The following is a 9,975-nucleotide window of genomic DNA, read 5'->3' as shown; positions in this document are numbered from 1 at the left end:
ACCATGATGTCAGCAACATCTAAGTTTTACTTGGATTTTGATTCAGAAGAAAAATGGTTCAGAACCCATGTTATTGGGACAGGGTATATTTTTAAATCTTGACTTGGTAAATTTCACACTTCAAAAAACAAAATTCTCCTCATTTTCCCACCTGGTTCACAGTCACAAAAGACCATGATTCCTTGGCTTCCCTGTGGCAGTGCCCTGGGTCTCCTGTGACATGGGTACCCCTTTATCATTCCAAGCAGCTCTCGGATGTTAGGAGACCCAAGGCAAAGGCTGTGTGAATTTGGGATACATTTAATTCTTAAGGTCTTACTTTGTCTTAGACACACCCCTACCGAAGACCACAGAGAGTAGTAACTTAGTCCCTTTCGGGATATTTTTCTGCTAAGGAGAACAGTAAAATGTACTTGGCTTTAAACAACTTAAATGTGCCGCTTTGAATGTGGAGAAAACAGTCACAGTTTATCTCAGAGTTTATTCGATCGGCCCCTATTAAATGATGAAATTGCTTCCTCTGCTTATAGACTAGTGCGATTCATTGCCTTTGTCTAGAGCTGACACAGATTTGAGAAACACTGCGTGAAATATGGCTGTGGAACTCAGCCAGAGTCCCGAAGATTTTCACTGCTTCCCTTGAAATATTGGAGAATTTCAAAATATAAGAATGTAGATATTTCTGCCACTGTGATTTCCAGGTGAAATTTTGAATCTCAGTGGGTAGGTGAATCTGCTTAAAAGTACCTCACAGGAAATCTTTCAGAATGTATCCTTGTTTAAAAGAGTTATTCTCTTGGCCAAAGAGGGTGTGACCAGGAATGGGGCAGGCATCGCGCCATCTGGCTCCTCTGTGCCCAGGGGCAGGAGAGAGACCAGGGGTGGCTTTTGCTGGGAGCTGGCCTCCTACCCCCGGCAGTCGTGGACTCAGTGGAGGAGTTGATCTCCAGGCAAGCACAGATTCGCTGGTACAGAACATGGGGGACCTGGGCACTGACTGTGAGATCAAGTGGAAGTTCAGACTTGGGCCCACCAGGAAGACAGCCTCTCCAGGTCTTGCAGGAGGTGATCTGGGAAAAGGTGAGCAGAGATTCCACTCCATGTGCCCAGGAAATGCCTCAGCTGCACCTTGGTCTTGAGGAAGATGCCTCTGCTCCACTCCTGCCCCACATGGCAGTCTGGTTTCCTGACATCAGGGCTGGTGGCCTGCCTGCTGGGTCTGTGTGTGTCCTTTGTCACCTCTCCTTACAGTGTCCAGCTAAGGAGAAGCTGAGGATTTGCACAGCCAAACACACAACGACTCCCCAAGCTACAGATGGCTACCAGAAGCTGAGAGTCTATTTTAGTCTATCCTGTATGCTCTGGGCATGTGGACTGGTACTTAATTTTATGCCTGATATATAATCTAAAATTGTTCTTGAAAAAATGCCTAGAGACAGGTTACTAGAATGGGGAAAGATATAAAAACAAACAAAGCGATACACACAATAATAGCTACATTACACAAATCGCAAGAAAAAGCTATGGTACTGAAATTGGTCCTCCAAATATGGGTTTGAGGAACATAGAAAGGTTATACCTGACTTAGAAAAGGTGAAAAATTGGTTTCTTTGAATCTTGGTTTACAAATTTCTTTTCTTTTTTTTTTTTGCGGTACGCAGGCCTCTCACCGTGTGGCCTCTCCCGTTGCGGAGCACAGGCTCCAGACGCGCAGGCTCAGCGGCCATGGCTCACGAGCCCAGCCGCTCCGCGGCACGTGGGGCACGAACCCGTGTCCACTGCATCGGCAGGTGGACTCTCAACCACTGCGCCACCAGGGAAGCCCAAGAATACTTATTTGAAACAAGAGACTACATATTGCTGGGCTGGAGAGAATACATCCTTCTCCCTGCCCCCATCCCCTTGGTTTCTGGGGCCTGAGTTGCACCATATTCCCCGGTTGCTACTTTCCAAACTCCTTCTCAGACTCCACCTTCTGGGCAGGCCAGTGTCTACTGTTCACTGGGTCCATCTTTGGGGCTCTTCATTTTATGCCCCCAATCCTAGCTCATGGCTGTCACATTTGATTGACTATTTATACTCTTATTACCTCGACGGCTGAATGGTCAGCCAGCCTCGTACACTGGCCCTTCCCCTCTGTGGAATCCCTAAGGCATGTCGCAAAAACCTCTGAGCCTCAACTTTCGAAGCTGAGTTCACCTGCTTCACCTGACTTCTTTCTATCGTGTATATGCTCCTGTCCACTTGCTGCAGTTGCCCTCCAATGGGGGCAACTTCGACACGAAACCTGACTGTCCGCTCTGCATCTGCCCTCAGCAATGCCATCACTTCCTGCCGGCCCCGCCTACTGTAGGGCTCTCACCCCTCAGCATTGCCAGAAGCCTCTGGATTGGTTTTCCTAAACTTCATCCTCATCTTCATTTCCTACCAACTTACCTTCTCTCAAGGCTGCCAGACTGACTTCTTCAAAAAACCAAATCTGATCAGGTCATTCCTCTGTGTCAGATCTTTCAATGGCCCCAGATGGTCCTGGGATGATTTCAGACTTCGTGGTCCAGCCAGCAAATTCCATCATCTGCAACCTCATCTCCTAACACTAGACTTCCTGAAATATAAGGTTACGAAAATAGTTGCTTTTTCTATAAGGAGCCCCATGTTCTCAAGCGTCCCCTGTTCCCCAGAAAGCCCTGCTTCCATTATCCACTTAACAAAACTCCCACTTCTTATTTCAAAACTCAGATCTATTGCCACATCCTCCCAAAAAGAGTCATCTGAGCCCTGCAAACTGCACTGGGAACCCATCCAGAGTTTATCACGCCCTATGTGATTCCCTCTAGCCATTGTTTTCTGCCCTCCATCTTGAGCTCCTTAAAGGCAGGCGTGTTTTATATTCATTGTACTGTTCCTAGTCTTCTGCACAGTGCCTGGCCCATGGTAGATGCTCAATAAATATTTATTGGGTGAATGAATGGATAGGGAGCTCTCAATAAATGTTTAAGACTGCTTGTAAATAGGTTTGGGAACCATTAAGGGGTCAAATAGGATGCTCATTGTGAATTTTGGGATACGCCATATCTTTCCTAACGTCTTGTTTTCCAAGCAGTTGTCCCAGATTTAAAGCATCTCAGGCCTAAGGTAATAATAAATGACATGGAAATGCAAATGAATTTTAGACAGAATTGTTGGATAGGAAGGTGTCCCAATGGAGTTGAAAAGCATAGGTCTTGAGGGTAACGTCATCCGGAGTTCATGTGGCAAACCTGGCTGACTAAGTGACTCCAGTCAGGTCATTCAAAGTCTTTGAGCATTCATTCCTCCATCTAAAAAGCAGATCTGTAAAGTTTATATATAAAATACCTACTCTGTATGGCCATCTCTTTGGGTGGGGTGGGGAGTGCCTTAAAGAAATCAACACCCCTTTGTTGTTGCCACTCTCAGCTTAAGAATTTCTTATTCCCAACAAATAGTTCATCTGATCTCAACTTTTTTCTTCAGTTTCCCAGTTTCATTGAGTATGTTTGTTAGATGTTATTCTTCAAATAGCTACACATCTTTGTGTCACTCTTACTTTTTGTCTCAACCTGGCATAGTTTTAGTTTGTTATAGTATTTTATTTTCCTTAACTTAATATTAGTTATCTGTGATGCCTAGTTACACATTTTGAAACTAAATCAATGTTTAGAAACAGTAACAAATAATCTTGAACCTGTATGTGTTTCTTAAAGATTCACTGAAACAGTCAGCAACACATACGAAATGTCTGTCTAACTATTTAACATTTCTTTTCCTTTGAGGCTGATCTGCTATGCACTTAATTACCAATAATTGCCCACCAGGTATGATATTATAAGAAGTAAATGTCAATAATTAGTAATCATGTAAGACAGCTTAATTTTTCTTTGGGGAGATTTATTTCTGTTTCTCTGGTGTGTAGCAGTTGAAATATTAGATAATGTAATTTTATTGATTTTTTAGCTGAACACGGAAGAGGTACGAAACACATCTCCATAACTTTGATGGTCACGAGACTCAGAGCATATTGATTGGATGGATGTAATACATTTGTTTGTTTAGAGTATTAACGTCATGAGAAGAGAAAACCATTCCAGCAGATAGATGCCACGTGCTGTGCTGGAGGAGAAGAAGGAGGAGGGTGTGTGGGGAGGGGAAACATTTGAGTTCTAAGCCAGGCATCAGCCTGATTTACGGCGTGGTTCAAAGAACCACTCATCTTATCCACTGCTGCCTGCTTCTGTCACAAGAGCGCATCACACAAATGCTCTCCAGCCTTAGCATCCTCCCTTTTAAATGACTGAGACCATAAAGTAGCAATTGTCTCTTAATGTGTTTGTGGGAAGAGGGCTTAGGAAAACACAAGATTAAGCTCCGATATTTACAGCAATGAGGCCAGTGATGCTCCTCATCAGGGTTGCTTTCAGAGAAATGGGTCTTCAATGTGAGTGTGAAAGTGGCCGAGTTATGTTTACGTGCGGGATCTTCTTTGCTTCCTGAGAATGGTCTGAAAAGTTCATTCAAATGCAGATGGTGCAAGTGACAAATGCAGTGTTGATGTGTTTATCAGAGAGACAATACGGGCTAGATCATTCAGGCCTAGGGACTGTCTTTATACCCGAAATAACTAGACCAGGGCAGAATCAATCCAGTTACTGTAGCCATTTTAGGAAATAAATCAAACTGAATATAGTCAATCCAATCAGTGGCCCGCCTATTGATCTGGAGGGTTGGAAACACAAAAGTGAATCTGTATATCATTGTCTTGGTGGAAGGAGGCTTCACTGGTGGAAGGAGGTTTTAAACCAACTCCTAGTGAATAATCACTGCCTGTCTCCCTGACTTTGTGCATTGGGAATAGGGAAAAGGCAAGGGTTTTGGAGTCAGATAGGATGTGAATTCGAATCTTGCCTCTTCCACTTATTAAATATATGACTATGGGCAAGTTGGCTTATTCCTCTTATTATTGTCATCTATCAAGTGGAAATAAGAACTCAGCTCACAGGGTTGCTCTGAGGAACACATGTGCAAAGTGTAGATGGTTGTTTTCATCTGATGGCTTCCACCTCCCTCATCCTTAACTGGGAGCTCTTCTTTGTTTACCAGTGTTTTGTCAGAAAGAATGGTTGTCTTTTGGGAAGGGGGAGGGATGGGGTGCTATACATTTTAAAATTTATGTTTAGGTAATTAATTTGGGGATGTTAAAAAGTGGCCAAACAGATCTTGACCGCTACCTCCCATTACATATAAAAATCAATTCCTGATGGATTACATATCAAAATGTGAACGGTAAGATAATACACTTTTTGAGAATAAAATATAAGAGAAGCTCTTCATGACCTTGGCTAGGAAAAGACTTCTTAAATAGGACCCCCAAACCAATCATCATTGAAGAATGATAAATGGTACCACATTAAAATTAATAAATTCATATCACAAAAGAGACCATTAAGAGAGTAAAAATGGAAGCTGCAGAGTAGAGAAAGATGCTTGCAATTCCCTATATTACACAAAAGACCTGTATCTGGAAAATGTTAACAAGTCCCGCAGATCAGTAAGACAAACAGTCCAAGAGAGAGATGGGTTAAAAAAGCTCCAAGACAACATGGATGGGCCTAGAGATGACCATACTAAGAGAAGTAAGTCAGACAGAGAAAGACAAATACTATATGATACCATGTATATGTGGAATCTAAAAAAGATGATACAAATAAACTTATTTACAAAACAGAAATAGACTCACAGACATAGAAGACAAACTTATGGTTACCAAAGTAGATAATGGGGGGTGAGGGGGAGATAAATTAGGACTTTGGAATTAACAAATAAAATAATAAATTATGTTTTTAAAAAAGCTCTAATAGTCACATCTCAAAAGAGGAAATCCAAATGGCAGTTAAATGTAGGAAAATGTGCCCAACTTCATAATTCATGAGGGAAATGCAAACTGCTTCAGTGCAATAGCATCACACACCAACTGGGACCATCAAGTGTTGGTGAGCATGCAGAGCGAGCAGACCATGCATCCATGGTTAGTGAGTGTAAAAGGCGTAATCACTTAGGGAGACTCTGGAACTCCTACCAAGGTAGAGGACATGCATCGACTATGGCCCGGCAATTCCGCTCATAGAGATGGACCCAAAGCTATGCACTTGTAAGTTTACCAAAAAGTGTATACAAGAATGATCATGGCAGCATTTTCCCTAGCTGCTCCTTAGTGGGAACAGTCTCAATGCAGCAAGTTTACACAATGGACGTGATATAACAAAGAGAATGAAAAGTCATTGCTACCTGCAAAACCAGGAATGGATTCTCTGAAGCATAGTGTTTGTCTAAATAAGCCAGGGGCAAGAGTACATACTGCACTGCACTCCACTTAGTAAAATTCAAAAAACAAGCCAACTATTCTACAGTGTTAGAATTTATCTTTGAAGGGAGGTAATGATTGGAGGGGGCACAAGAGAGCCTTCTGGAAATGCTGTAATGAGATCTTTTTTGGTCCAGGTGCTGGTTCCATAGAGGCATCTCCTCAGGGAACTTGTCCAGCAGTACAGGTATGACTTGTGCACTTTTATTAGTGCATACTGCAATTAAAAGGTGTTATTTTGTAAGTATCTGGTGACAACTTTTTGAAGAAAAAAATTTCTTAACGTAAATGTAATGCATGTTCATTATGAAGAATTTGGAAAATATAGAGGAGAGATTTTAAATCACCTACAAATCTGCTACTCTTATACACTGTTTATATTTTGACACACTCCCTTCCAGTGTTTTTCCATTTATACATTGTTGTGTATGTGTGTGTAAAACCTAATATGCAATATACAGCACATTCATTTTTCAGCCTCCTTTTTTCACTTAACAGTGTGTCCAGAGCACTCTCTCCTGCCATTAAATACTCTTTAGGACACTCGCAAAACCTCCCTCCTCCAGACGTGACCCACTGCCGCATTTAGCCCATGGCCTTGGCCATACGTACTTCCATCTCAGCCTTGTTTAAACTACACATCTGCTAGAGCCTGGAGCTAAATCTGAGTCAATAAAAACAGATCAATTTAGACCCAGCAGGATCTTACCCACAGTCTTTGGCAGTGGGGAGCCTTGACTGTCACTGTTGACCTGGTGAGGTCATCCTCAGCTAGAAGTAGGACTGACTGAATGCAGAGTCCACCTCACTTCCAGGTCCAGTCCCTTGCTGGGCAAGACTCTGCCACAGGAAGACCCCAGGGTCAGGGAGACAAGGGCCAGGCACCAGCTCTGCAGCTACCATCAGCGCGACTCTGGCCAAGAGAGACCTGGCAGCCAGGGGCTCCATTTCCTAACTCCCATCTTGTAGCACAATGTTGTATTTACTGAGTAGTGGACGCACATAATGAATTATAGGGACATTGAAGGAAGTGATGACCAAGTCACTTCCTTGCTTACAAACCTCAGAGTCAGCTCCTTAGCCTGGCAGTGAGAGCTTCATGCCCTGGGCTCAGCCTCTTCTTTCCATGGCCTATAATCTCATGGTCTGTGTGCCAACCACGCAGGGTGATTTGCAGCTTCCTGAACACAAAATGACTCGCTCATTTTTTCTTATCTGGAAGCCAGTTTTGCCTCATTCCCCACCCCCCTGCCACAAAAACATCACCCATTTACCTTCTAATTTACACTCACTATGTGTTTTCATCCAGATTTGCTCTCTTATCATAGAAATGTCCTTTGATGCTCCCACCCAGCTCTCTAGAGGCCCCTCCCATGGTTCCCACGGCCCCTGGACTGACAAACACGTCAAGGGGATCAGCACATTGTAGTGAAGTGGCCTGTTCACCCCACTGTGTCTCCTTCAGACAGTCAGCTTCCCAAGGGTAAGGTCTATTTTGCTCATCCTTACACCCCCAGGGCTTGACCCAGAGCCTGGCAAAGGCTACTGCACACAAAATCATTGCTCACTGAATTACTCTATGTTGCAACTTAATTTCTATGAGCAATAACTTCACAAGGTCCAGGGTCCGGTCAGAACTATCAGGTTTCTCTCCCCTGGGGACCAACAAGGGAAACCAAATCACATCAGAAGGAGGCTGCAAGACCTAGAAAAGTGAGAAGAATCTAGTATTTAGTTCCTCAAACTGAGGGTCCTCAGGCACCCAGCCAACTACAGAGATAAAGTAGTTTTATTTCTTTTCCTAATATTTCATTGTTAGGGTATAGAAATGCAACTGATTTCTGCATGTGGCTTTTATATCCTGCAACTTCACTGAATTCATTGATTCGTTTCAACAGTGTTTTGGTTGAGTTTGAGTCTTTAGATTTTCTATATAGAAGGTCATATCATCTGCAGGTAACAATTTTGTTTCTTCCTTTCCCATTTGGATGCCTTTTATTTCTTCATCTGCCTAATTTCTCTGACTGGGTTCTCCAGTACTATGTTGAATAAGAATGGTGAGAGAGGGCAAGGTCTTATCACTGATCTTTGAAGGAAAGTTTTCAATCTTTCATATCTTTTCACAGTTGAGTATGATATTTGCTGTGGATTTGTCATATATGGCCTTTATAAAGGAGGTATGTTTCTTCTATATCAAATTTCATGAGGGTTTTTATAAAGAAAAGGTGCTGTATTTTGGCAAATGCTTTTTCTGTATCTATTGAAATGATAATATAATTTTTATCTTTTATTCTGTAATGGGATCTATCACACTTATTGATTTGCATATGTTGAACCATCCTTGCATGCCAGGGGTAAACCCCATTTAGTCACAGAGTATTTTCCTTTTAATGTGTTGTTGGATGTGGTTTGCTAACATTTTGCTGAGAATTTTTGCATCTATGTTCATCTGAGATATTGGTCTATAGTTTTCTTGTAGTGTTTTTATCTGTCTTTGGTACTGGGGTAAAGCTGGCCTCGTAAAATGAGTTTGCAAGTGTTCCTATCTCTTCCATTTTTTATAAGAGTTTGAGAAGGATTGGCGTTAATTCTTTAAACTAGATGGTTTTGCTCATGAAGAAAGAATGCTTTGAAGTATTTGAATAAAGCTCTGACTCCCTAAACAATGGATAAGCAAAGTCTACTTTTGTGTCAGTTACTATGATTTTGTCTGTGTTTATAGCTCCATCCATCCCCTTCATCCTCCTGACAATGGTTTTCTTCCATGGAATGTCTTCCACCACCGTGAAGTTAAATTTTGTAGGCGTGCGAACTGTGCTGTTTCTTTAAGTTGATTTTCTATCTCTGCTTGGATATGTGCTTATTTCATGGCTGGAATCTCTAAAATAAATCTTAATTTTTTAAAGTCTAAGGGATTGAGATGCAAATTCCTGAGCGGTACCCATTATAGACCACAACTTATCAATGATTTTGTAATATAAATATTACATGATATGGTTATGATATATGACACGGTTTGCAGCCTGGAGAACTGGCAATCTGAATAGAGTCTGAATGCATGAATTTTTAAAAATTAACAGTAATTTGTCATAAATCATCTTAAAGCAAAGAGTTATTAGAAGGGTGTTTGTCACAGTGTTAGCTATTTTAGTAAAATTATAAAAATAACCAATACTCAAATTTTAAAATTATAATGGATTCTTTTGTTGCTACAGAAATTATACTTTCAAAGATACTTAATAACGTTTCTAAGGGTAAATCATTTAGAGAAGAAAAGTAAAGAGCACGAGTTCACGATACTAGGTCATTATCTGCTATTACTGTGAAAGAGAAATTGTACAGGTATTGGAGAAGAAGGCGGTGAAAGCCAGCAAAGTTGTGTTTAAGAGAGTTAATCACAGGTCTCTTCTAATTTTATTTGCTGACCCTCTCAAGGTTTATCTTATGTCCTTAATACTGATGAGATTTTTCCTAGCTTGTTATAGCTAATTCCAGGTTCTCTGGCAATGTCAAGAATTAGAAATCGATACAGAGAAGGGCCAGCCTGGTGGGTGGGGGAGCAGGTCTAGATTTCCATTTTCTACAGGTTTTAGACA

Source organism: Leucopleurus acutus (genome assembly GCF_964270905.1).
Source record: "Leucopleurus acutus genome assembly, chromosome: 18".
In the NCBI taxonomy this organism is placed as follows: Eukaryota; Metazoa; Chordata; class Mammalia; order Artiodactyla; family Delphinidae; genus Leucopleurus; species Leucopleurus acutus.
Note: the sequence above shows the minus strand (reverse complement) of the source record.